General features: G+C 43.9%; 1 protein-coding gene across 1 annotated transcript in view; it reads right to left on the bottom strand.

Moving 5' to 3' along the window:
* The window catches only part of R3HCC1 (R3H domain and coiled-coil containing 1), an 86,732-nt gene that overhangs the window by 24,977 nt on the left and 34,222 nt on the right, over positions 1-27,533 (bottom strand). The window lies entirely within an intron of this gene.

Genomic DNA, 27,533 nt, shown 5'->3' with positions numbered 1-27,533 from the left:
CTTTGTAAGACGGTTTAAAATACTGTTAACAAAAAAACATATTTTTTTTGTACAGGCCTTTGACCAGAACTGTGACCTTCCACTACAAGATAGGAGGAGGGGAAAGGGCGTTTTTATAGCATGCACTAAACGCTAGAGATACCCATATAATTTGTGTGGCGTGTGTAGTGTGTGCTAATCATTAGCATGCACTAAATATGCTACCAACCTTTGTAAAAGACCCCCTAAGTGTGTGTGATATCTAGTATACTTGGCATGTATGGATAGGTCTGTCCTGTTTGTGATGGAGTTCCTTTCTTTACATTTGAGAGTTTTTAATGTAAACTGCTATGACTTGACAAAGCTTAGCACTCTTATCAAATTTCAATAAACATAAACGTACCTCTACTTCAGATAGCGGGTGAAATCCTGCTTCTCCCAAGTCTTTAATTATATGGAAACTGACTATAAACTCATTCCACACTTAGACTAACTTGCTGCACTCCCTGTAGCTTTGACCAGTTCCTCATATCTTGTTTAAGTGTATAAAAAAAACTTGCCTTCAGTTTAATTACCCATTTATCCCATTTGACTCTGTACAACCCATCTTGTCCCCATTTATATTGTTGCAGGAATTGAGATAGGAATTTGTGATGCTTCAGGAGTCAGACAGCACACACCAGTATGAGAGAGTAATCTTCTTTATTTGCCAGCAAACAAAGCAGGACATCAGTTCTAGCTCTCTTCTCTTCTCTTAGCTCTTTGTGTCTTTCTCTCAGCTCTCTGGGTCTTTCTCTCAGCTCTCTGTGTCTTTGTCTCAGCTCTCTGTGTCTTTGTCTCAGCTCTCTGTCTGTTCCTTCTGTCCTTCTCTTTCTTCTGAGCTCCTTCTGACGTAAACTGCTTCTGCTCCCACTTAAATAGGGTCCTAAGCCCTCCTCCTAGCCTAGCCCCCTTTACTCCCAATTGGTTAAGAAACTGATTGGCTACCTTGCCTCAACCAATCATTACTTTTGAAATATCAGTTACATAGGTTCCAGACATCCTAAACTGACCTGTGACCTGGGGCCCCTCAAGCCAGACATTTGGGCTCCAGTCTCTTACATTCCTCATTATGATTGATGTCTCATCTATAGCTTAGACTGGATTCCCTTAGAGACCAAGAGGCCCCATCTAACATTGGTTATTCTCATATCCCTAGTCTGGTTCATACTAACTGCTAACTAAACTCTGGCATTCATTAAAGAGGTCAAAAGTCAGTCTTACTTAATAGCATACATATCAGGCTATCACTTCCAAGACCATTCCTGCATTTTACCTATAATTAATCAAGGAGAAGAGAGCTGACTAGTTCTGACCTTTTTCACCTCTCAGCTCCATACACAGAACTAGCTAAGACCACAGAAAACTCAAAACACATGTTGATCTCCTCACTGCAGCCCTACTCAGCAGACAAAGGATCATTTTAAAAGTAACACAGAGTTGAACAAACATCCTACATAGAAATTACAGAGAATAAAACATATTCTAAAATAAGCATTCTTATAAGACATATCCTAAATATAAACAGAACTTCTAAATACTAATCTATTGCCTCTCTCTAAATAGTATTTTCTATCTTGTAAACTACAATATATCTAGCTCATTCCTTTGTTCAGTCATAATAGTTTACAGCTGTGCCAGCTAGCATTGGCAATTCACAAGGGACAGAGTTGCATTTCTCACTGACCTTTCCTAACCTTAGCTCGGCAGCTAGACATTGAAATAATATGAAACATCTGGCATACCTTCACTTCAGTTGCAAAGTAAAAAGCTGATTTTGAAATAGGAATTCAAACACCACTTTTAAACCCCAGATTTTAACAGTTAATATCACTTCTTATATATATAATTTCTTTGTCCACTGCCTCATTCCCCCCTTTGAGACTAAAATCAGCTTATGCAGAAATAAGTCTCACAACTCAAACTCTGGAGATTATAGTGATCCTAATTAGGAATAGACTTGTGAATCACCATTACCCTACTTGTTAAGGTTCGACGGCATACTGCCGAAGCACATGAGGCCAAGAAACAAAACAAAAACCCTGCTAAAACTAAGACTATTAGGGAAATGAACAAGGGACGTATCCAGGAGGTCAATGACCACCACCAGGAGGTAAGGTCTAATCCTCCTCGGTAATCCTCCACATTAAGGCTGGCCAACTGTAGGACTTTATCCATGGCATGCCTAACTACATGCGTCCTATTTATGACAATAGTACAGCACTCTGAAGAATTTAACACTGTGCAGAGACCACCCTGGGCTGCAAAGAGATAATCAAGACCCATACGGTTATACCGAGAAACTATACTTAATTCATTAATTTGATCCTGCAATGCATTGACTACCACGTTCAGCTCATGAACTAAAACATGGAGTAGGGATTGAAGTCTCCGGGTAGCCATACCTAGTTCAGTAATACCCGCTACCGGGCCTCCAATTGGAATCCAGGCCGTGGCAGAAAGGGCTACAAGTCTCTTTTTAGTCAGAGGATAAGTAGAATTAATATACTGGAGGGCTAATTCAATCGCCTCATCCTCTGTGGCAACGGAGGAGGGTAAGGACAAAGCCTCTCGCTTAGAGCGGTGCGGGGATAGTGGCTTAAGAGGAATAACTTTAGGAAAATAATTCAAGGTTACCAATACACAAAAATCATATGTGGAGGGAAGAATCATGTGGAGGACATTATCACAGAGCCAGTAATGACCAAGGAGAGGGTGAGGAAAGTTCCCAATAAATGTTGGCTCAGGCTGGACAGGGTACTTAGGGTGCCCATAATGCGAGCCCCTATCCCAGGGGGAACGAAGACGAAATGGAGACTTTGCACACCATAGGCGCCAATCCCCAATTGTGACAGGCTGCTCATTTGTTAGTAACTCTTCATACCCCGGGGACTTATGAAAGTAGAAAATAAGCTTGGACACTATAGTCTTCTCAGTAGTATAGTTAGGAGCCAGATAATCACCTTGGTCATAATCTACAGGTATGGTAGTAGGGCACATAGGAGTACCTGGAGAAACTACCCACACAGGTTCCTCCTTCTCTAGGAGAACATTAGTATAGTTACAGGGAATGGGAAGAACAGTTGAGATGCTTCTTGTTAAACAAAACACTCCAGAAGCTGGATAGGGAGACGTAAAAACTGGCCTTAGAGAAGAGTCAGAGGGGGAAGTAGCATTATAAAAGGACCACCAAGTATAATCCTGGCTCCAAGGGCCTGAACTCGAAAAGTAGGGAGGTATAAGAGCTGGGAGTTGCACAGGGACAGGAACAGCTGGGACATCTGTAGTATAAGGAGAAAATCGGGAACACACAATACAAGGGGAAGTAATCTTTGCCTGGCTAATTAGTTCCTGGACTGAGTGTAACCAAAGGTTGGAGCGAGTTGGGGTATTAGGAACAAGGAGGCAAGGAGTAGAAAACAACAAAAGCATCCAAACTACTAACATTTTCTTTCTTCCTAATCTAAAACAAATACAGCAAACTAATTAAGCAATAATATTTCAACAGTCTGTGCTAATCACAGATTACTCTAATATAGTGTTCTCAGTCTTTGAGTTCTTATACCAGTTGGGATAGACCCTCAACTGACAAGGATCAAGCTTTCAAATTCCAAGAAAGCCAGAATCAGGCAAGAAAGAGTCTCAGTGTGAAGCCGAAGTTCAGCCGCTCCTGCAGTATGCAGTTGACCCTTCTTTTCAGCTAGTAGATTCTTTGGTTCGGGTCAGGCGCAACTTCAATGGCTCCGCTGGATCTCTTTCTGCTCTCCACTGTCTAGGCTCCGTCTGATCCGTGCTGGGCTCAGTCTGGTCAGCAGACTTAATTCGAGACCAATGGACCCATGGAGTTATCCCTGCGACCTTCACAGCTGCAGGGGTAGAAAGCAAAACAGTAAAAGGTCCTTTCCATCGGGGCCCCAAAGGCTGGAGCTTCCAGTCTTTCACCCAAACTCTATCCCCTGGCAGGAAGGAATGTACCTGAGCCTGGAAGGGGACAGGGTTTATTTCTCTCACATAAGACTGAAGCTCAGAAATTATCTTACCCAAGAGGGCTACCTGTTCCTGCACCTGGGCAGACCCTAAAATCCCTATGTCTCCCTTAATTCCCTGTAAAATGGCTGGGGGCTTCCCATACACAATTTCAAAGGGAGAGAGGGCTGTTCCTTTAGTTGGGGTGCATCGGAGGCGGAAGAGGGCTAGTGGCAGTGCCTGTGGCCATTTCAGTTGGGTTTCCTGACAAATCTTTGCTAGGCTATTTTTCAAGGTTCTGTTTGCTCGCTCAACCTGCCCTGAACTCTGGGGACGATAGGCACAATGCAATTTCCAGGTAATGCGCAATGCGCGGGACAGGGCCTGAAGTGTAGCTTCAACAAAGGCGGGACCATTATCTGAACCTATGGCAAGGGGCAGTCCATACCTGGGGATGACATCCCTAAGGAGAGCTCGAGCTACTTCTGTGGCTTTCTCAGTGACTGTAGGATATGCTTCCACCCACCCAGAAAAGGTACAGACCATGACTAAGAGGTATCGGAACCTACCACTCCTGGGCATTTCTGTGAAGTCTATAACTAGGGACTCAAAGGGTGTTAGTCCTCTAGACTGAACTCCTGGTGGAATACGGGGTCCCTGACGAGCATTATTCTGGGCACAGAGAGTACATCGGGCAGAGGCAGTGGCAACCAGACTATCCAATCCTTCCAGCACCACTACTCGACTGAGTAGACGGGCTAGTGCTGTTTTCCCTAAGTGTGATAGGTCATGAGCTTGAGACACTACAGGCCAAGCTAGGTGGCGTGGCACCAGAACTCTGGTATCAGGGAGATGTAACCAGCCATCAGGTCTCCTTACTGCACCTTCTTCTTGAGCCCATTTCTCTTCCATTTGGGTATACATAGGTGTCCATTCTTGCAGTCGAATTTGGAACAGGGGGGTCACAGTACTTGCTGGGGGTCCTCGAGCAGCTTCCTTGGCCACCCGATCAGCATGGCGATTCCCTCGGGCCACTGGAGTATCTATTCTTTGGTGTCCCCTGCAATGAATGACAGCTACCTTCTTAGGGGCCCACACAGCCTCTAGCAGCTGAAGTATTTCGGGTCCATACTTAACAGGTTGGCCTGCAGCATTTATGAGTCCCTTTTCCTTATACAAAGCTCCATGAGCATGTAGGGTTGTGAAAGCATACTTAGAATCAGTATAAATGTTGGTCACCAGTCCTGCTGCTAGCTCCAGAGCTCGTATGAGGGCCACAAGTTCTGCTTTCTGGGCTGACGTTCCTTGGGGCAGGGCTCTTGCTTCTATCACCTTGTCCTCTGTCACCACAGCATAGCCTGCCAATCGCTTGGAGTTCTCCACATAACTGCTTCCATCTGTGAAATAAATTACATCTGGGTCCCTCCACGGAACATCTTTAAGATCTGGTCGACTGGAGTACACTTCATCCATAGTTTGGATACAGTCATGATCCGGTGGTCCCTCAGATGCTGGCAAAAGAGTAGCAGGATTGAATGTAGCCACTGTTTCCAGGTGTATCCGTGGATTCTCACACAAGCTAGCTTGGTACTTAACCATGCGGTTATTTGTAAACCAGTGGTTGCCCTTATACTCCATGAGGGTAAGAACTGCGTGGGGGACTTTAACAACCAGTTCTTGCCCCAAGGTCAACTTATCAGCTTCCTGGACCAGTAAGGCTGTTGCTGCAATGGCCCTCATGCAGGCTGGCCATCCTTTAGCCACTCCATCCAGCTGTTTAGACAGGTATGCAACAGGCCTCTGCCAGGATCCCATCATCTGGGTCAGCACACCCAGAGCAACCCCCTGTCGCTCATGGACATACAGTGAGAAAGGTTTCTCCACATCAGGAAGGCCTAACGCAGGGGCTTGGAGTAGGGCTTTCTTTATGGCAATGAAGGATTGTTGAGCAGTAGGTCCCCATTCAAATGGTTCCTTTTCACCCCCCTTTGTGGCTTGGTAAAGGGGTTTCGCCATCAATGCAAAATTTGGAATCCAAATTCTGCAGAATCCAGCTGCTCCCAGAAATTCCCTAACTTCTCTTCTGGACTTGGGTTGGGGGATTGCAGCTACCGCTTGCTTCCTACTAGCATCCAGTCTCCGACTTCCCTGGGAAATGCAAAAACCCAGATACTTCACTTCTGACTGACAAAGTTGGGCCTTTGAGCGTGAGACCTTATAGCCTGCATCCAAGAGTAGCTCCAGCAATTCTCTAGTAGCCTCAAAACACTCTTCCTGGGTCACTGCTGCAATCAGGAGGTCATCTACATACTGGAGTAAAACTCGCCTGGAAGGCTCAGATTTAAAAGTCTTAAGGTCTTGCCCTAGGGCTGTCCCAAAAATAGTGGGGGAATTCTTGAACCCCTGTGGCAGGCGGGTCCATGTATACTGAAGCTTCCTTCCTGTTACTGGGTTTTCCCATTGAAAGGCAAAAAGCAATTGACTGGCGGGGGCCACCCGAATACAAAAGAAGGCATCTTTTAGGTCTAGTGTCGTGAAATGGGTAGCTCCAGAAGGTATCAATCCTAACAGGACATATGGATTAGGCACTACAGGATGTAATGAGATAGTGGATTTGTTGACCACTCGTAAGTCTTGGACTGGCCGGTAGTCCTCAGTCCCTGGCTTCTGAACTGGCAATAGTGGCGTATTCCATGGAGACTGGCAAGGTCGAATAATTCCATGGGATAACAGACGATTCAAATGTGCTTGAATCCCTTCCAGAGCCTTTCTGGGAATTGGGTATTGGCGAAGATGGATTGGCCGGGCACTTGGAAGTAAGTCTACATGTACAGGAGGAATATTTCGGGCCAACCCTGGGGGATTATCTTCTGCCCATACCCCACTGACCTGAAAGCTGTCTGCCAGGGGTAGGTCAACTTGGCCATGCGACTGATGCAGCCGCCATTCTTCTTCAAGAGGGCAGCAGAAACTCAATATACCCTTAGGGCTGGATGTCGGAGGCCGAAAGGAGACTGAAGTCTGGCCATCAGAGTCAAAAGAAATTTGGGCCCTAAGCTTGGACAGCAGGTCTCGACCTAACAAAGGGATTGGACAGTCTGGCATATACAGGAATTCATGAGTGACTATGTGTGAGCCTAATTGGCATCTACGGGTTGTCAGAAAGGGCCTCCGGTTCTGCACCCCCGTGGCTCCCACCACTCGGACAGTTTTTCCAGACACAGGCGCTAATCGCTCCGTCACAACAGAATGTTCAGCTCCTGTATCAATCATGAATGGAATTGAGCGGCTCCCTATAGTTAGCTTGACCATAGGTTCCTGGGAGCCCAGTTTATAGGAACCCGGTCTGTCCTATTCGTCCCATTCTGCCATCTCGGCTATCCCGATGATGTCAGATTCAGGAGGCTCATATCTTCCCTCTCGAACTCGGCCTCGGCTTCCTCGATCTCCTGGTCCCCTTCTCAGTCCCTGGCGCCTCTGGGGGCATTCATCTTTCCAGTGCCCTCTTTCCTTACAATAGGCACACTGATCCCTCTCCAATCTTGGTCTGGGATTCTCCCCCCTTGGCCGGGATTGATTGAAGGAATCTCGGGGCCTGGCTGGTGGTCCGGGGTCCCACTTTGGCTTCCCATTAGCTAGAAGTCGACCTCGGTTAAGGGTGGAATTAGTAATGGCTGCCGCTAAAAGGTCGGCCTTCTTCTGCATCTTCCGGTCAGCCTCTCGGCGCACCTCCTGATCTCTATTAATGAAAACCTTGGTTGCGATCTCAATTAGCTGGGTGGTATTCATCCCTGCGAATCCCTCCTGACGCTGCAACTTCTTCCGGATATCTGGCATACTCTGGGCCACCAATGCGCTATTCACCATTCTCTGGTTTTCTTGGGCTTCAGGGTCAAATGGGGTGTATGTTCTGTAGGCTTCAATTAGTCGCTCTAGAAAGGCCCCAGGGGATTCAGTTGCCCCTTGGAGAATTTCAGAGACCTTTGCCAGATTAATGGGCCTCTTTATGCCTTTCCTCATACCTTCCAGTAAGTCCCGGCAATAGCCAGACAACAGTTCATAGTGCTGCCCATCATTTGGATCCCAATCTGGAGCTGCGCGAGGAAACCGAGCTCTAACCCACCCCTCTGGATCCTGTGTCCCGTCGGGAACACGCTCTCGCGTGATGGCCTCAGCATTTTGCAAAATCTTCCGCCTCTCCTCAGTTGTGAAGAGGGTCAGGAGAAGTTGTTGACAATCAGTCCAGGTTGGGTTATGGGTGGCCATAATGCTAGTCACTAGGTCCACCACTGCCTGAGGCTTTTCAGTATAAGAGGGGTAATGCGTCTTCCAATTCAGGAGATCAGTGGTTGTGAAGGGTACATACTGATAGGCCTGTGCCTGTATAACCTGACCCTGATTATTAGGATCCGGTCGAGTGGTAGTTACCTGACGAAGTGGCAGAACTCTCGAGGAAGTGGGAATGGAACCTGAGGTAGAGCTAGGAGCTACCCTCCTATCATGCTCAAAGGTGATTGCAGCAGGTCTAACCCATTCAGTGGAGGTGTGTTGAACCCCTGAGGGATGGGGAGGGGTACTCATAGACTGAGAGGTGGTCACAGGTGATTCAGTCCATTGAAAGGGATGCCGGGCCCCTAATGAGTGGGTAGGGGTGCTAGAGGGAGAGGCTGGGCTGTCAGGAGTTGAGGAGTCAGGGAGTGGAGCCCAAAGTGGGTCTACAGAGGTTAACAGGGGAGGATGTGGCACAGAAGGGTAGAGGCCAGGTGAAAAGTCCAACCTAGGGTGTGGCAGGTTTGGCACAGGAGGGGAAGAACTATCCGGAGAAGCCTGTGCTGGAGAGGCTTGGGCTGGGCGGCGTGGATCTCTAGGGGTGGCACGGAACCCCAACAATGGGCCATAAGGTGGTGGCTCAAGGTCTGAGGGGTCATCAGAGAGTATGGGTTTCTCGGACAGGGTAGGGGCGGAAGCCACCGATTGGGTGGTAAGCTTCCTGGGGCTCTTTCCCTCTTCTAGTTTAGATTTTCTAATCTTTCTTTGAACACGGCCTAACATGAATTTTACTGGGGATCCCATATAAGTTTTCAACCAGGAGGGAGGGTCAGTCACAAGGCTGTCCCAGGAATCTATATAAGGGAGTTGTTCAGAATATTCTGATTCTCCTACTACTATGCTATAGACCTTCCGGATTACTTCAATATCTAAGCTGCCACTAGGGGGCCACCCCACTCCCATAGATGGCCACTCAACTTCACACAAGGTTCTTAAAGTACCTGAGCTTAAAGTCTGTCCATAGTCATTAATTAAAAAACCTTTCTTGAAATTTCTAAGCATACAATCTAGGGGGGTAACAATTTGTCTAGATGATGTCCCACCCATAATGCTTACAATTACAACACACAAAAGGGAGGGAGTTTTTGAGAGTGCAGTAAGGGGTCCGCACTCTCGAGACACTAGGTAGACAGACAACAATCGCTTCCTTCCGTTGCTGACCAATTGAACTCGCGTTAATTGGAAATGCAGCTATAAGAAGTCCGCACTCAGTTAATCATTCACGCATCACACATTCCATACAGAAAATCCCACCCAACAATTTCAGATTTCTCAAATACAGATAAGCTCAAGCGTTTTCGCTTCTAGTCCCCGCGACTAGAAGGTACTAGGGCCTTTGCTGAGAATTGATCAGATTCTCCTTCCTCAATTTTCTTGAGGGGCTGGTTTACAATTTCCTAGCTAGGATTACAATACAAAATACAGAATACATACCCGGCGAATGTTCTCCAGTCAGTTGGGTGCTGGGATTAATGCAGGATTCAGGATCCCACCGCTGCCACCAAGAATTGTTGCAGGAATTGAGATAGGAATTTGTGATGCTTCAGGAGTCAGACAGCACACACCAGTATGAGAGAGTAATCTTCTTTATTTGCCAGCAAACAAAGCAGGACATCAGTTCTAGCTCTCTTCTCTTCTCTTAGCTCTTTGTGTCTTTCTCTCAGCTCTCTGGGTCTTTCTCTCAGCTCTCTGTGTCTTTGTCTCAGCTCTCTGTGTCTTTGTCTCAGCTCTCTGTCTGTTCCTTCTGTCCTTCTCTTTCTTCTGAGCTCCTTCTGACGTAAACTGCTTCTGCTCCCACTTAAATAGGGTCCTAAGCCCTCCTCCTAGCCTAGCCCCCTTTACTCCCAATTGGTTAAGAAACTGATTGGCTACCTTGCCTCAACCAATCATTACTTTTGAAATATCAGTTACATAGGTTCCAGACATCCTAAACTGACCTGTGACCTGGGGCCCCTCAAGCCAGACATTTGGGCTCCAGTCTCTTACATTCCTCATTATGATTGATGTCTCATCTATAGCTTAGACTGGATTCCCTTAGAGACCAAGAGGCCCCATCTAACATTGGTTATTCTCATATCCCTAGTCTGGTTCATACTAACTGCTAACTAAACTCTGGCATTCATTAAAGAGGTCAAAAGTCAGTCTTACTTAATAGCATACATATCAGGCTATCACTTCCAAGACCATTCCTGCATTTTACCTATAATTAATCAAGGAGAAGAGAGCTGACTAGTTCTGACCTTTTTCACCTCTCAGCTCCATACACAGAACTAGCTAAGACCACAGAAAACTCAAAACACATGTTGATCTCCTCACTGCAGCCCTACTCAGCAGACAAAGGATCATTTTAAAAGTAACACAGAGTTGAACAAACATCCTACATAGAAATTACAGAGAATAAAACATATTCTAAAATAAGCATTCTTATAAGACATATCCTAAATATAAACAGAACTTCTAAATACTAATCTATTGCCTCTCTCTAAATAGTATTTTCTATCTTGTAAACTACAATATATCTAGCTCATTCCTTTGTTCAGTCATAATAGTTTACAGCTGTGCCAGCTAGCATTGGCAATTCACAAGGGACAGAGTTGCATTTCTCACTGACCTTTCCTAACCTTAGCTCGGCAGCTAGACATTGAAATAATATGAAACATCTGGCATACCTTCACTTCAGTTGCAAAGTAAAAAGCTGATTTTGAAATAGGAATTCAAACACCACTTTTAAACCCCAGATTTTAACAGTTAATATCACTTCTTATATATATAATTTCTTTGTCCACTGCCTCAATATAACTGGACTTGGCCCCTTGGTTACATTGTATTGTAGGAAAAGCATTAGCATCATATATATATGTTATTTGTTCTAATGTGTGCTTATTAAATGTTTCATTGGTATTCTGACATATCTATGCTATTGCTAATGACTGACATTTTATTTTTGTTATGTGATTGTTCTACAGTGCTGTTAAATGTGTATATTTTTTAATTCTGTTTCATGTTAGTCCCATTATTAATCTAATCGACAGTTTATATACCGACCAAATCCCAGCTGGAGATTTGAAGCGCATTACAAAGTAGAAGTTACTCAATGGCAAAAGAACAGAGAGATAAGCTAAGAATTACAGTATATCAGGGAGCAGAGGATTCAAAATTGCATAGCCGCAAGAAGATAAGTAGACTAGGGTATGCGGAGATCGCGATTTAGAATTTATCAAAGAGCAGAGTCTTCATTTTCTTTTGCAGCCCCATCTGGTTTGGGAATTCCATTCAGCAATGGCACAGTGGGAGAACATAGAGTTTACCTGACTTTTGAATCTTATGTTATTTAAAGCCGGATATTTAGTAGCATACTGTCACAAAGCCTGTTCAATTTGTAGTAGCATTGAGAGAAGAACTTCAGTTTGCTATTTCCAAGTTTACCTCATTGATTGTATTGATGGTTAAGTGTGGTCATTTTACTATTGTTATGCTGTTAACAAAATTGTAAGTCTTATGTTAAAATGTACCTGCTGTACACCACCTTGGGTGAATCTCTTCATCAAGGTGATTAATAAATACCCTTAAATAAGTAAACAAACATACCAGTGGTCTGGGTTGGCCCTATCACTGAGTAACTGTGTTTTATACATATCTCTCCACTTTTCAACTCCTACTAACTTATGCAAATGAAGCCCATAACGAACTTCTGTACATGACCCTTTATCCCTCCTCATCGTCAACAGGCTACCCCTCCAGGGACCAGTCCTTTCTGTGCCTTTCCATATTGCTTGGTTAGGAGTGGAAGGGAAGAAGAGGTTTGGAGAGCTATTTCTGCTGGGCAAAGACAGGGAAGGGATGGGAGGCCACTGTGAGGGAGATAACAGCACTGCCGAAGGAGAGAGCATTGTGTTGGGTCTGCCACCATCAAAGGAGAATGGGGTAGAAGCCAAATCCTCCAGATTCTATGTTTTCCACCTTAGAAGCCACCAGAGATGCAGTGGATCCTCTTGGTCACAGTTTCAGTGGCTTTTCATGTTGAAAGCATAGGATCCAGGTGAAGAAAAGGAAGGCAAATTCTCTCTATGCTTTAAAATTGAAAAGGCACTAGAGCTGTGACCTGGAGGATCTAGCCCAGCTCATCAACATGTGACAGATGTAAGATATTTGCAAAAACAAACCTCACCAATTTGCACCATCAGGTAATCTTTACTCAAACATGAAATTGCTGATCTGATCTGCTGCTGTGATCTGTAACCTATCATTAAAATTATCCGTAGTACCTGAAGATTGGAGGGTGGCCAATGTAATGCCAATTTTTAAAAAGGGATCAAGGGGTGATCCGGGAAGTTACAGACTGGTAATCCTGACTTCAGTGCCAGGCAAAATAGCAGAAACTATTATAAAGAATAAAATTTCTGAACACATAGACAAACATGTTTTATTGGGACAGAGTCAATATTGGTTCAGACAAGAGAAGTCTTGCCTCACCAGTTTGCTTCATTTCTTTGACAGTGTGAATAAACATGTGGATAAAGGTGAGCAGTTGATGTAGTGTATCTAGATTTTCAGAAAGTTTTGATAAAGTTCCTCATAAGTATTGCCACACTGGGACAGACCAAAGCTCCTTCAAGCCCAGCATCCTGTTTCCAATAGTGGCCAATCCAGGTCACAAATACCTGGCAAAATCCCAAAAAAGTTCAATACATTTTATGTTGCTTATCCCAGAAATAAGCAGTGTAGAGACTCCTGAGAAAATTGAAAAGTCATGGGATAGGAGGCAATGTCCTTGTGTGGATTAGGAATTGATTATTGGACATAAAACAGAGTATGGTTAAATGGCCATTTTTTTTTCAATGGAGGGGGAACAGTGGAGTGCCACAGGGATCTGTACTAGGACTGGTGCTATTTAACATATGTATAAATGATCTGAAAATCAGAACAGTGAATGAAGTAATTAAATTTCCAGATGACACAAAACTATTCAAAGTTGTCAAAACAGATGCTGATTGTGAAAAATTGAAGGAAACTGGAAGACTGGACATGCAAATGGCAGATGAAATTTAATGTGGACAAATACAAAGTGATGCGCATTGGGAAGAATAATTCAGATCATGATGCTAGGGTCTACCTTAGGAGTCAGCACTGAAGAAAAGGATCTAGGTGTCATTGTAGAAAATACAGTGAAATCTTCTACCCAGTGTGCTGTGGTGGCCAAAAAGGCCAACAGGATGTTAGGAATTATTAGGCAAGGGATGCAAAATAAGTCCAAGACTATTATAATGCCTCTGTATCACTCCATGGTGTGACCTTACCTTGAGTATTGCATTCAATTATGGTTGCCATATCTCAAAAAAGATATAGCAGAATTAGAAAAGGTTCAAAGAAGAGCAATCAAAATGATAAAGAGGATGGAACTCCCAAATGAGGAAAGGCTAAAGAGGTTAGGTCTCTTCAGCTTGGAAAGAGATGGCTGAGGAGGGATATGATTGAGATCTACAAAATCCTCAGTGGTGTAGATGAAAAAAAAAGTGAATTGATTTTTCTCTCTTTCAAAAAGTACAAAGACCAGGAGACATGCAATGAAATTACATGGAGATACTTTTAAAACAAATAGGAGAACATATTTTTTTCACTTAATGAATAGTTAAGCTCTTAAACTTTTTGCCAGAGGATGTGGTAACAGCAGTTAGCATATGTGGGTTTAAAATAAAGTTTGGACAAGTCCATAATCTGTTTTTGAGGTGGACATGGGGGAAGTCATTGCTTGCCCTGGGATTAATAACATGGAATGTTGCTACCTATTGGGTTTCTGCCAGGTACTTGTGACCTGGATTGGCCACTGCTGGAAGAAGGATACTGGGCTAGATGGACCATTGGTCTGACCTAGTATGGCTATTCTTATATAGTTTTGCCTACTAAGACGTCCAACATTAAAAGCACAGGAATTTTGCCCATTCCTTAAATTTCCTTGTTGATTCCCAAGGCAGAAACTGTACTACAGAATACAATGTGAAGCAATGACCACTAGATGGTGCACCATATCCACATAATAACTGAGCCAGACTCCAACAGAACTGGGGCGAAAAAAAACTGTAATAGTTCTGTACAGTGTGATCATTCTTATTGTAACTCCTGAAGTAAACCTTAGATCATAATATAAATGCAATCACATAGTACTTTAGGTAAATCAGTGGGATTTCATAGGATTTGAAATGTGGACCACTCAGGAATAAAATGCCAGTGGAAGCTAGGCAGGGAGAAAAAACCCATTCTTTCATGCATCCACACCTACACTAGTATGACAGGGTAGGCTTATCCTTACATTGGAGAAACTTGTGAGCATCTGCAGCTTAGAACAATTATGGTTCACTGGAACAGACAGAACATTTCAGTTTCAAGTTAATTCATAGCACTGTGTCTGAGGAAGAGCACCCAGAAAAACCCTTTAAAGGATCATTTGGAAGTTATTAGAAGCTGTGGGCAATGTCCAAAGGATATATGGACAACAAGCTCCCACTGAAGTCTTCAAGGCTTCCAGAGGAGTGGGTTGCCATCAAGAGTGAACCAAAAGGATTACTGGGAGCATCAGTGGAGGATGAAAAGTTAAGTAAGGTATTTTCTTGGGGAGCGGTGAAAGTGTTATTATTTTATATATGTCTGACCTATTTTCTAGAGAGAATGGGGAAGGATATATGGCTAGCTGTAAGTTAGGATTTATTGTATTATGCTCTTATAATTATATTCTTATTACCATATTTTCACATATATAACCCATAGGTTCTACATGATTTTACATTTAGAACAGGATAGGTGCGGGGCACACATTCCCAGACAATAAATTGTGAGATGTGAATTCAATAATAAACTGTATATCTTTTTAGTTAACCAATAGCAAAGAGACAGCATTTACAAATCAATTTCACCAACCATTTTCACAAGTCAAAAAGGACATTCACTGATTCATTTCTTGGGCGTCATCTTCCTCTTTAACATCAGAAGTAAAGCATTCAAAGTCAGTGTTGGCAAAATGTTCTGCAGCAAATGCTTTAGCTTTGTCATCTCCCATTTCAGATTCTTCATCATCACGGGAGTCTGAATACGGTAAGCTGTCATTCTCTAGTAAGCCTGCCTTTTGAAAGCCATGGATAATGGTAGCTGGCTTCACAACATTCAAAGTAGTCTCTACCCAACAGCAAACTTCTGCATATGTTGCATGCAGTTGTCTACTGGAAGGAGTGAATGAATGAGTTTGTTCTTGTATCCACTTATCCCACTCTTACGAGCATTTTAAATGCGTGATTGATGGTGATGTCCACCGGTTTGCTTGTAAATCCACTGGGAATGACAGCAATATGAGCCCCAGTGTTGTTTAACATCTTCTTAACAGATTCAAGTTTGTTGGCTGCCATTGAGTCGAATATAAGTAAAGACTTCTGAGCAAACAAATCCACCAGATTGAGCACGGAAGCACTTGTCAACCCACTCTTTCATAATGACTTCATTCATCCAGTCTTTTTTATTGATTGTCATGACCACACCTCAAATTTTCACAAGGAATAATTAAGCATTTGAAAATGGCCAATGGTTTCAATTTCCTCCCATCGGCATCACAGTCTAATACAACAATGAAGCTGGCCTGTTCATAGTCACTGCTCTAGTTACTGGTGTGTCAATTGCCATAGGGACTTCGTCCATGTTAAGAATGCTTCCCGGTAAAAGATTGCCTTTATGCTTCTCGCCTCTGAAAAAAAGCACAGAAGTTAACCATTTTCTTTTCCCATTCTTCCAGTAGCCTCTGACCAACCATGGCTCTGGCCCTAACTGACAAATCATTTCTATGCATAAATTTGTGAGTCCAGTTAACCCCTTCAGTAAAATATGGCATTTTCATCTCAACGGCAAGTGCTTTGGCCTTTTGTTTGATGCTGATAGTTGAGATCACCCTGCCACTTTCTCTTTGTGATAGTATCCTAGATAGATTGTAAGCTCTTTGAGGAGGGACTGCCCTTCTATGTTAAATTGTACAGCGCTGCGTAATCCTAGTAGCGCTTTATAAATGTCAAATAGTAGTAGTAGTATCCATTGTTTCAAATTCACCTCAAGCTTAGTCTTCCCCAGTACAGCAATTCCTATGTTCTTAAGAAAATTGGGCTTCCTAGTCCAATTGTTTCTTATGTGCTATTATCTACCATGATACTATAAGGGGCAGCTGAAAGCAAGCTGCTGCCTGCGGACAGAAGTGAAATGGCAGCACCCCTCTTGTCCCTTAGTGGTAGTCTGTTTCTTCCCAAACAGAAAAAATAGCTGTAAATGGCACTTTCATAAGACAAGAGGGGCTCAGCCACCCGAAGATATCTTCCGCCCCCACAAAATCAAGAAGAGAAGCCTTAACATAACACTCTCCATCCCTATAGAAGCAAGTGTCTTCTCTTTTCCCCTGCATGCTTTGCCCCATAGCTTAATCCCTCAATCTTGTCCCTGTCTCTCCTGCTCCTGCTGTCTGCCTCACATCCCTTTACCCTGCATTTCATGTGTTTTCAAAGAAACTCAGGGTCGCCAGCACTATTTTAAGAACTTGAGGTATGTAGATATTTTAATCATAAATTTTAAACTCTCATTTTCAGTGCCCATGCATCAACAACAAATTTTCACTTTCTTAGCTATATGAAAAGCATGTCTTCCATGTTCGCTAAAGCAGAGTAAACACCTGACACTGGTGTTTCAGCACACACAGTACACAGATGGGGGGGGGGGGGGGGGCAGAATACTGATTTGATTTTATAGCTGCATTGAAAAAGTATTTAGGCAGCTTATTGAGATGTGATTCATGATGTTTGTGTGGATGTACTTTTGCTTACTCGTTGCTGTAATATCTGTACTTTTGAACAGTTGTATTATTATTCAATGCTCAATAAAGATTCTTATAAATTAAAAAAAAAATCAGTCATCTGTTTGGAGAAGTAGGTTCAGCGCAGAGAGAGGAGCAGCAGCAGCAGCAAAATAATTGCACAGCAGAAGTTGTGGCTTCTTCTGGTCTTCGGCCAATGGTGCCTAAGGATCCCTACTAATACGTGGAGGGCAATTCTATAAAGGGGAAACTATATTTAGGCATCTAACTGGAGCCTATTCTAAAAAGGGAAGAATACTAATGTAACCAGGTATATACGCGTGTATTGGTGTTTAAGAGTGAGCAGTTACACCAACTATAGAACTGGCATAAATACACCTAGGTTTGGGAGACATATGCGTAACTTACTGTATTCTAGAAGTTACTTGCATAAGTGTGAACCCTACCTGCACTCTCACCCATCTGCAGATTACATGCTATCAATTTCAATATGAAACGACAAAAAAGGAGGTAAAAAGAACCTCACGGAACCGTGAGATGCAGAAAAAGAAGGACAATCCAAGGAGGACAACGAAGAAGTCTTTATTTGAAATACTAAAAACCGACCCGACACAGCCGTGTCGGGTCAGTTTTTAGTATTTCAAATAAAGGCTTCTTCGTTATCCTCCTTGGATCCTCAATTTCAATATCTGAGCGCCTTGGAAAGCAGATTGTGGAGTACCACAAGGATCACCTCTATCACCCATTCTATTCAACCTAATGATGACCCCATTAGCCATGTCCCTATGCAATCAAGGCGTTTGTTATGATTCTGCCGGTCTGGCAGGGGAGGGGTGTGGACTTCATTCCTGATTGGCTGTCAGGGTTTGAGCTGACATCAGTGGGTAGTACTTTAGCCTACAGGTTCCTGCTTCGGCGTTACATTCCTTTTTGGCTAAGCCTTTGCAGTTCTCTGTGCTCTGGTTTTGAATCTGTGTTCGTGTGTGTGTGTGTGTGTGTGTGTTCGTGTGTGTGTGTGTGTGTGTGTGTGTGTGTGTTCGTGTGTTCGTGTGTTCGTGTGTGTGTTCGTGTGTTCGTGTGTTCGTGTGTTCGTGTGTTCGTGTGTTCGTGTGTGTGTGTGTGTGTGTGTGTGTGTGTGTGTGTGTGAGATCAGTTCACGTGCCTCCAGATGGGGCTCTCCCTCGCTGCTTGCAGTTCTCTGTGGGAGGCCAGCTGCTTTGTTTGTTCACTGGGGGCTTTGCTCTCTTCTACCCTCTCAGCAGGCTGCTGGTCCCTGGGGCTTCCCTCAGGTTTGTTTATTTAGTTATCTTTCTCCTCCTGTTCCTGCCTCTGACTTTTGGTTCAGTAAGTGTTAACCCCTTGTGTACTGTGTCTCTGCCTCTGGCTTCTGTGTGTTTAGACAGAGGATTTTCTTCCTCCCTTTTGTGTCTTTGCCTCTGGGTTGGGGCTAGTCTACCTTTTTGTTTGCTGTATCTGTCTCTGGCTTTTGTGGCTTTTAGTTAGTTCTTTTCCCTTCTTTGCTGGGGGGTTCCTGGCTGCGGTGTTCTTGTGGCAGCCTAGTCTTCTAGCTGTTTTCTCCGTATCACCCTGTGGTTTCAAAGTGCTTCCTGTATTAGTTTTCCTTTCCTGCGCTAGTCCCCTGGGGGAGGGGGGGTGGCACCCTGTGCTGATTCCTTTGGTGTCTTTCCTTTGAGTCTGGGGGAGAGGTTCTTTCCTGGGTCTGTGGAGCCTCCGTGGTTGGTTTTTCCTGCGCCCTGTGGCTGGTGTTCAGTGCGTGGCTGGCACCTTGGGTCCTGTGGGGACTCCTGGGTTTCTTTCTCCCCTCCCTGACTGTGTATCAGTTCCAGTTCTGCCGTGAGGCCCGCTTGAATGCCTATTTCCCTTTCTTCCTGAGGTGCTGTGTGTGGGTAGGCTAGGGGTGTTGGATAGCTGGGATGTGTAGTGGCGGGTTGGTCTCCCTAGGCCTTGGCCTCTGCTATCAGTGGGCCTTGGCCTCTTCTATCAGCGGGCCTTGGCCTGGGCTTAAGGGTTCATGACCAATCCAACAGATTACAGCCTTAACCCTTTTCTCTAAGCAGACAATGTCACAATATATATACCTTTCAAATCGAACCCATCAGAAATCACCAACGATATTACGAACAGCATGAGCATCATGGATTCCTGGGCAACAGCTTTCAAATTAAAACTCAATAGAGAAAAAAACTCAATGTCTCATTCTCTCATCCCAACATAGAACAGTCCACCCCACAACCATCAATACCATGGAATATACTCTCCTAATCTCAGACAATCTGAAAATCCTCAGCATCACCATTGACCGCAATTTAACACTAGAGAACCAAGCCACAGCCACTACAAAGAAAATGTTCTACACAATGTGGAAACTCAAACGCATAAAACAATTCTTCCTGAGGGAAAGATTTCATAACATGATTCAAACAATGGTACTAACCCATGTCGACTACTGCAACGGAATGCAAAGATAAAATCGTAAGGAAACTTCAGACTGCTCAGAACACAGCGGCTAGGCTTATCTATGGAAAAACACAATTTGAAAGTATGAAACCCCTTCAAGAAAAACTACACTGGCTACCAATCAAAGAACGTATAGCCTTCAAGATTTGTATGCTGGTTCATAAAATAATTCACGGTCTAGCTCCGGGTTACATGACTAATTTGATCTACTTACCAATTAGAAATACAACTGAATCAGCAAGAACGCACTTAAACCTTCACTTCCCAAGATGCAAGGGACTGAAGTACAAATTGACATATGCATCAACTTTCTCCTACATTTGCACACAACTATGGAACACATTGCCAAAAGACCTGAAAAACCACAAACAATTACCTAAACTTCCAAAAAAAAACCTAAAGACTCACCTTTTCAGAAAGGCATACCCAAAAGAATCAACATAAATGCCCAAATACTAAAACAGAACATAATTAAACTATGAAACGGACAATACACAAAACTTTCACTGCATGATCCTACCCCATGCAACCTCCATGGGGCGAACCACACTAACTCTATTTAATTATACTATAAACTCTGTATTTGTCTACTCCGGAGTCTGTAATCCACCTCTCCGGAACTATGTAAGCTACATTGAGCCTACAAATAGGTGGAAAAATGTGGGATACAAATGTAACAAACAAATAAAATTCATCACCCTTTCCATGAAGATGTATTTCCTCAAGTTACTTCTGAGTCTATCCCTTTTCACCTCATCCTATGCCCCCATGTTCCACACCTTCTTTTCAATTCAAAGAGACTCGCCTCCTGTGCATTTATGCCACATAAGTATTTAAATATATTTATCATATCTCCCCTCTCCCCTCTTTCTTCCAAAGTATACATATTAAGATCTTTAAGTCTGCCTACATAAGCTTTATGATGAAGACAATGAAGGCACACAGTTTATTTATCGTTTATTTGTTTCCTATACCATCACTTATTGCATAGAAAGCCAGAACAGTTTACACATCAAAAAATGTACAATAACATGCAATGTAGTTTAAGCTAGTAAATCCATTATATGATAGGACAGCACAAACAGAACTTCCATACTAAAGATAATAACAAAGACAATCATTACATCAGTCATACACAATTATCTAAAATTTTATCTCCTTTTATAGTGTAAAGCATATTAGTCGTCTATGTGGAACCATGTCAAAGACACTGCTAAAATCTAAATACACCATAGGAGCCAACCTTTCAAGATGATTGGGGGTGCTTAATTTTTTTTTTTTTGTACAGGTGGTGCATTTCTCCCCCTCCCCTTGCTCCCCTCTCCCCCTCCCCTCGCCCCCATAGCCCCCCTCTCCCCTCGCCCCCCTTTCCTCAGAGTTCCAGGCCCCCTCCTCTCCTCAGAGTTCCAGGCCCCCTCCCTCTCCTCATAGTTCCAGACCTCAATCCCTCCCTCCTTCCTTCGAGTTCCAGACCACCCTCCGAGTTCCAGACTCCCCCTCCCTCCGAGTTCCAGCCCGACCTCTTCTCCCACTCCCACAACAGTCCTTCGCCTGCCCCTCGCCTTCCTGCATGCTGCCCATAACTTAAAAGTCATCTTATCGGGGTCCCGGCGGCAGCAGTAGAGAAAGGCGAGCACGAGCAGGCTCGGTGAGCCGGCGCTTCTGCCTGCCTTCTCTTCTTGTTGCTGTCAGCTCTGCCTCTGGTCCCACCCTTGCGGAAACAGGAAATGAGGGCGGGATCAGAGGCAAAGCTGAGAGCAATGAGAAGAGAAGGCAGGCTGAAGCGCCGACTCGCCGAGCCTGCTCGCCTTTCACTACTGCTGCCACCGGGACCCCAGTAAGATGACTTTTAATTTATGGGCGGCATGCAGGAAGGCGAAGGACTGTTGTGGGAGTGGGAGAAGAGGTTGGGCAGCGGGCTGGCTCCTGGGAAACTTCCAGTTCCGGCGTGGAAATATTGGGGGTGCTTGAGCACCTACAGCATCCTCGGAGTCGGCGCCAATGAAATACGCCACATCTAGTGCTCTCCCTGAATCCAACTCTCTGGTCACCCAGTCAAAGAAATTAATCAGGTTTTCTGACAAGACCTGCCTCTAGTGAAACCATGTTGCTTTGGGCCCTGTAATACATTGCTTTGAATCCTTTCTAGTGGACAGGACCCAACAGGTGGTGATTAGTGGGACAGAGTTTTCTTGCCATCCTCTTTGTTCAGAGGTTTCTCAGACTTCTACTCAGTCATTCATTTTGTTTAACATTTACTTGTGGTCTTCAATTCTGCTTCTGGCCTCTTGTGGGGTTAAGTATAGTCTATACGCAGTTGACATTAAGCTTAATGCACAGTTCAGAATGATTTTGCTAATTGTCTGCATGCCATTCATAGTTGGATGCACACATGCCATTTTTAAATACAAACAAAACAAGCTATTTCAGTAGTGAGCTGGCTGAGTACGTGATGCCTGTTTTATGAAATAGGATATCAGTTCTTTTAGAAATGAGGTGCACAATTTAGTGGTTTTATTGGATTTCAGGTTATTGATGAAGACCCAAGCTGAGGGTTGCAAAGACAGCCTTTTTTAAGTTAAACCTAATGCACATAATATTTTCTTCCATTAGACTCATTTAGAAAAGTCTTATAGGTCTATACTTCCATAGAATATTCATTACTGAAACAGTTTATGTGGGCCTGCTGAATATGTTTCTGCATGTATTGTATTACAGATAATTCAAATGCTGTTGTGTGCCTTTTCATTGTGAGTACAGGGAGCAAATAATGCCAAAGTTGAAAGCCGTACACTGGCTGTAAATTGTATAGTGAATTAATCCTGCAACACCATCCAGATGAATGGATTGTATTCCCCTACCAGCAGATGGAAGTAAGCAGAACTTTTCCAGTGACATCACTGTTAAAAAGGACTTGGAAACCTTTGGTATTTTTTTTATCTCCAGCAGATGGTGAGGGTTAGGCTGGTGTAGTAGCAGGTTTATTTGCTGGCCACAGTCCCTGAGGTCAAGTCATTTGGCTGGCTGCTCCTGAGGTTTAGGCCACAGTCCTTACCCCAGTCAAGCTTGAAAGGGTTCTCCCACCAGAGCTCTGAACCTAGCCCATGAGCTTGTGCTCATTAAGGTGGCTTGCCAGTGGTCCCTGTGAGGCTACTGCCAGTGGGGTGCATGCATAAATATGTGTGTTCATTGCCCCTCCCCCCATGCACCTCTTTGAAGCTCTTAGTTAAAGAAAAATAGAGAGAACTTTTCTTCATGGGGGGAAACAGCCAGCAATGAGTCTTATGCTTGGGTAAGTACTAGACATTGACGGGGGGAGAGCAACAACCTGGTCCCCTTAGAGTGAGTCAAGCTTTAAGTCTATCAGGGGTAGGTCTTCCCATCAGCAGCAATGTCTGAGGCCAGGAGATGCAGGGTCTCTGGAAACTGGTGGCAGAGTAGTGTCATGCCGCCGCTTTTGGAGGAGCCTGACATTGGGCAAGCCATTCCATCTATTCAAAGGGGTCCGACTGGACCCTCCTGATTGGATGGTGGTGACCACAAATATTAGTCTCTCTGGTTTGGGAGCCCATTGCCTTGGTTGGCTTATTCAGGGCCTCTGGTCATGGATGGAGGTGGAGTGCACCATCAACCAGTTGAAGACATGGGCCATTTGCTTAGTGATGCAGCACTTCCTGCTCTTGTTGAAGGGCAAGGCAGTCCAGGTGGCGATCAACAATGCTGCAGCAGTGGCTTAGGCTTACGTTACAGGCAAGAGGGATGCCATGGTGCGTAAGTGGCATAGGAAGCTGACCAATTGTGCAGCTGGGTGAAAAGGCATCTCATGGTGCTCTCGGTGGTGCACATTGTGGGGATAGCCAGGCACAAGCAAACTTTCTCAGCCAGAACATCTTGGATCTGAGGAGTGGTAGCCAATTCCCTTGGCCTTCCTGTCCCTTGTGGACTGCTGGGGTCTTCTATACTGTGACTTGATGGCAGAGCGGTGAAACGCAAAATGACCCCTGTTCATTAGTTGCAGAAAGGAGTTTGGCTTGGCTGACATCGACATTCTTGCACAGTTATGGAAGCAACAAGTGCCACTATACGTGTTTCCACTTATGGAGCTTCTGAGAAGATTTCATTGATTTCCCCTATTGTAAAGGCCAGAGAGACACACGATTCATTTAAGGGCTCAAATGGTAGTCCCACCAGACACTGAGTACCAAACTGAGGTCCTACTGCAGTAAGACAGCCCAAAGAGGGGATGAATATGCTTCATGCCCTACAAAATTGTACAGCATCAGAGTGTGCCACAAGAGATATACCTTGTACCTTGCCCCATAAACAAGACAACCTAAGTCTCTAGCCCACATCCCACATCTGGATGTGATGAATTTTTGAGAGGTGGTGCACAGAATGTGGAACTAGTCTGTCTCCTGGATTTTCTACAAAGGAGACTGAAGCAGGGATTGGCTTTCAATTCTGTCGGCCCTGGTATGCAGACCTAATCTGCCTCCTGCTGGGTTCCCCGCTCCCTCTTCCACAGGGATGGGGACTTTTGAGGCAAGATCCAGTTTTTGTGGAGGACCCAGATCTCTTTTGGCTTACAACCATTATAAACAATAACTGCATGAACACTAAATATAATGGGGGGGGGGGGGGGGGGGAGAGAGAAGGGAGTGGTAATATTTGGCAATCAGCCCGCAGCAGTCTGTGGGTTTTTAAACCACTCATAGCAATAGGCAGAATAACGCCCGGTTATTCAATGCCAGCCCATGTCCATGCTCTCGGCATTGAATATCCAGGTATGTGCAGTCACCTGGAATTTAACTGGGCACTGGCCAATATTCTAACTGGTGTATGGTTAGTTTGGTGGATAAAATTAGGACAACTAGTTTGGTGTCCTAACTTTATCGTCTTACTTAGGGGTCCTTTTACTAAGCTGTGGGAAAAAGGGCCCTGCGGTAGCAGTGGGTGCCGTTTTTACCACGTGCCAGGGCCCTTTTCAATGTAGTGGGTAAAAAGCCCTCCCCCCCAAAAAACAGGCAAGCGATAAGATAACTTACCGCATGGCCATGTGGCAGGGAGAACTTATCTCCACCCATTGAGATGGTGGTAAGGACTCCCAAGGTAACCCAGCAGTAGCCGGGCAGCACACGGCAATGCCTGGTTACCGCCACACTGGAAAAAATAATAAACTTCCATAGCGCAGGAAATGGCGCACGCTCGACCCGGAACCACCGCCGGTGACCACGTTGAGCTGGCAGTAGCTCAGATTTAGCATGCGGTAAGCCCACATTGGGCTTACCACCGCTTTGCTATCCAGTTACATATTGGTTCTGCACATAGACTGCCTCTGCACTAACCGGACAGTGTAGGGCAGTTAGTGTTGATTTGCCTGGCAATGTCTGTTTAAGTACTGCTCAGTAACAACAGAAAGGCAGGCACAAGAGATTTAACCAGGCAGGAGGCTCTCCCGCCTTGTTAAATTGCTTTGAATATTGACGCCAACATAATTTTCAATGTGTCTCATATATCATCTGCCCCATAGGGCTGGTGTTAGACATGCTAGGCGGAAATTTGGGAAGGTTTCCAAATTCTACTAACAGGCAAGTAGCCTGGTAACACTACTGTACCCTGAAATTTAAGGAGATGGATGCATTGAACTTGCTTTGATAATTGCTTTCATCCAACACCAAACAAAAACTTAGAAATGTCATGTACCTGCATTTGTTCGTCACTGTTAATTTTAGATTATTTTGGCTCCTGCCTGGTCATTTCTCTCATTGTCAATATCTAGTAGGTCCTAAAATTCCTTCCCTCATCATATTTTCACAAACCTCAGTCCAATAATGAAGACAAATGAGCTGAAACAAGCCAAGACACCTGGAAAAAATATAATACACATCCAAAGTAGTTTTTGCACAATATTTTTGTATTACTGCAGAAGAACCTCTAGGGTAAGAAAATCTGTCTGATTCCTTACATTCCAGAAGGTTCAGTTGAATTTGTGCAAATTTGAATCAGTATGTGGCTCCCCTGCCCAGCCTGATGTCTTTATATACATGTATAAATCAAATATTTAACTTGCTTTTTCAAGAGGAATCATAGCACTGCATGGTTAGGAAACTTCTCTCCAGGGTTATACTTCAGGGTCAAATAATGACCCTAGAATTGGAAAAATAGAGCGGAAATAAATAAATAAAAATGCTTCTGGATCTCGTTTCAAAAACACTAACTTGGGAGATCAATGAGCAAAGTGTAAAAGTTTTCTTTTTTTTTGTGCTTCTAAGCTTGTGCCAATGCACTATAAAACCACTAGCAGTTTCCATGAACCCCCTGGAGTCAGGCCTAGCGTGTAATGTTAGATGAGCTAACCCAGCATCAGAACCAGACACCCGCCTGGCCTGACACTAAGAGCAATTAATCATCCCATTCTGATACACCGCAGGCCAAATTACAGACCTTTCTATTAATTAACTATGATGAGATCTGCTTTCAGCAGAGGGAGCGAGTGGCAGGTTCCAAGCTGTCTTACAGAAAGAAAGGGAAGAAATATTATAGCACAGAAAACTGGAGAAGAAGCCAACTAGTTTGCAAAATTTCATTTAATTTCTCATTCCATTTGGGATTTCCCCTCTTTCTCTTGTGACAGCAAACATAATTGTTTGGAAGAGGTGATTCTTTCAAGAACACTGACATTGATAAATTCTGCAATTAAAATGCTGTAATGGATCTTATAATCAAAGTGAGAGTAGGGGTGTTTTTTGTGTTACTCTATATGTGTATTTTTATTTTATTTTACTTTGACAGCTTCCTCCTACTGCTTAATTGACTTCTAATGTTGTCCAGTGTCTCTTTGATGTTTTATGTTTATGAGATGCTTGTAAATACAAAGGAGTAGGGTGTGATGACACTTCCAACCAAGGAAGACAGGAGGACTGAGTCAAAGCAAGGAGTTTATTATATCAATTGTACCACCTAGACTTGGCACGGTGCCATGTTTCGGCATTTCCACCTGTGTCAGGAGTCTGTGGATGTGCAGCCAAATAAAACAAGAGTCAAGCAATATTTTCTTCAAACCTTAAAACAAGTGTTTATGCCTTAAGGACAGGGAGTGCACTTCTTCATAGAAAAAATGTCTCTATGAGTCTAAGTGGTGCAATTGATATAATAAACTCCTTATTTTAGAGTCAAGCCTCATTACTTCCTTGGTCAGAAGTGTCATCACACCCTACTCCTCTGTGTTTATCTGTGACTGTTTGTAGGGGTGCTCTTGTTTGGTTTCTCCTCCCTCCCCCTTGAAATGCTTGTAACATTTGTCTGAACTTATTTGTTGGCTAATGTAAGTTATGATTGTAATATGCAGGGCTTTTTTTGAGGGGTACTTGGGGGTACTGAGTTTGGATTAGTTGGAATATAAATAAATAAACTTATAACCATAACATGAGGCTCTGAAACCTTCGCTCACAAAAAAATTGAGATTTTTCCAATTCATTTCTTATTCCCCCTTTTCTTTTTCCATCCAATTCAGCTACTGTGGGCACAGTTTTGAGACATCAATTCAAGAATGGGGTAAAACCAAAAAACGTTACAAAAGAACATACTAGGACAGACCAAAGGTCCATCAGGCCCAGCATCCTGTTTCCAACAGTGGCCAATCCAGGTTACAAGAATTCCAGAGTTTAATCACACATTGAGTGAAAAAAATATTTTCTCTGATTTGTTTTAAATTTACCACTTTGTAGCTTCATTGCGTGCCCCCTAATCCTAGTATTTTGGAATGAGCTATAAAGAACAAACTTTACATAAGAACATAAGTGTTGCCATACTAGGACCGACCGAAGGTTCATCAAGCCCAACATCCTGTTTCCAACAGTGGCCAATCCAGGTTACAAGTACCTGGCAAGATCCAAAAACAGTACAATAC

This window comes from Microcaecilia unicolor, chromosome 4 (assembly GCF_901765095.1).
Source record: "Microcaecilia unicolor chromosome 4, aMicUni1.1, whole genome shotgun sequence".
NCBI lineage: Eukaryota > Metazoa > Chordata > Amphibia > Gymnophiona > Siphonopidae > Microcaecilia > Microcaecilia unicolor.
This window is presented reverse-complemented; position numbering and strand designations above follow the sequence as displayed.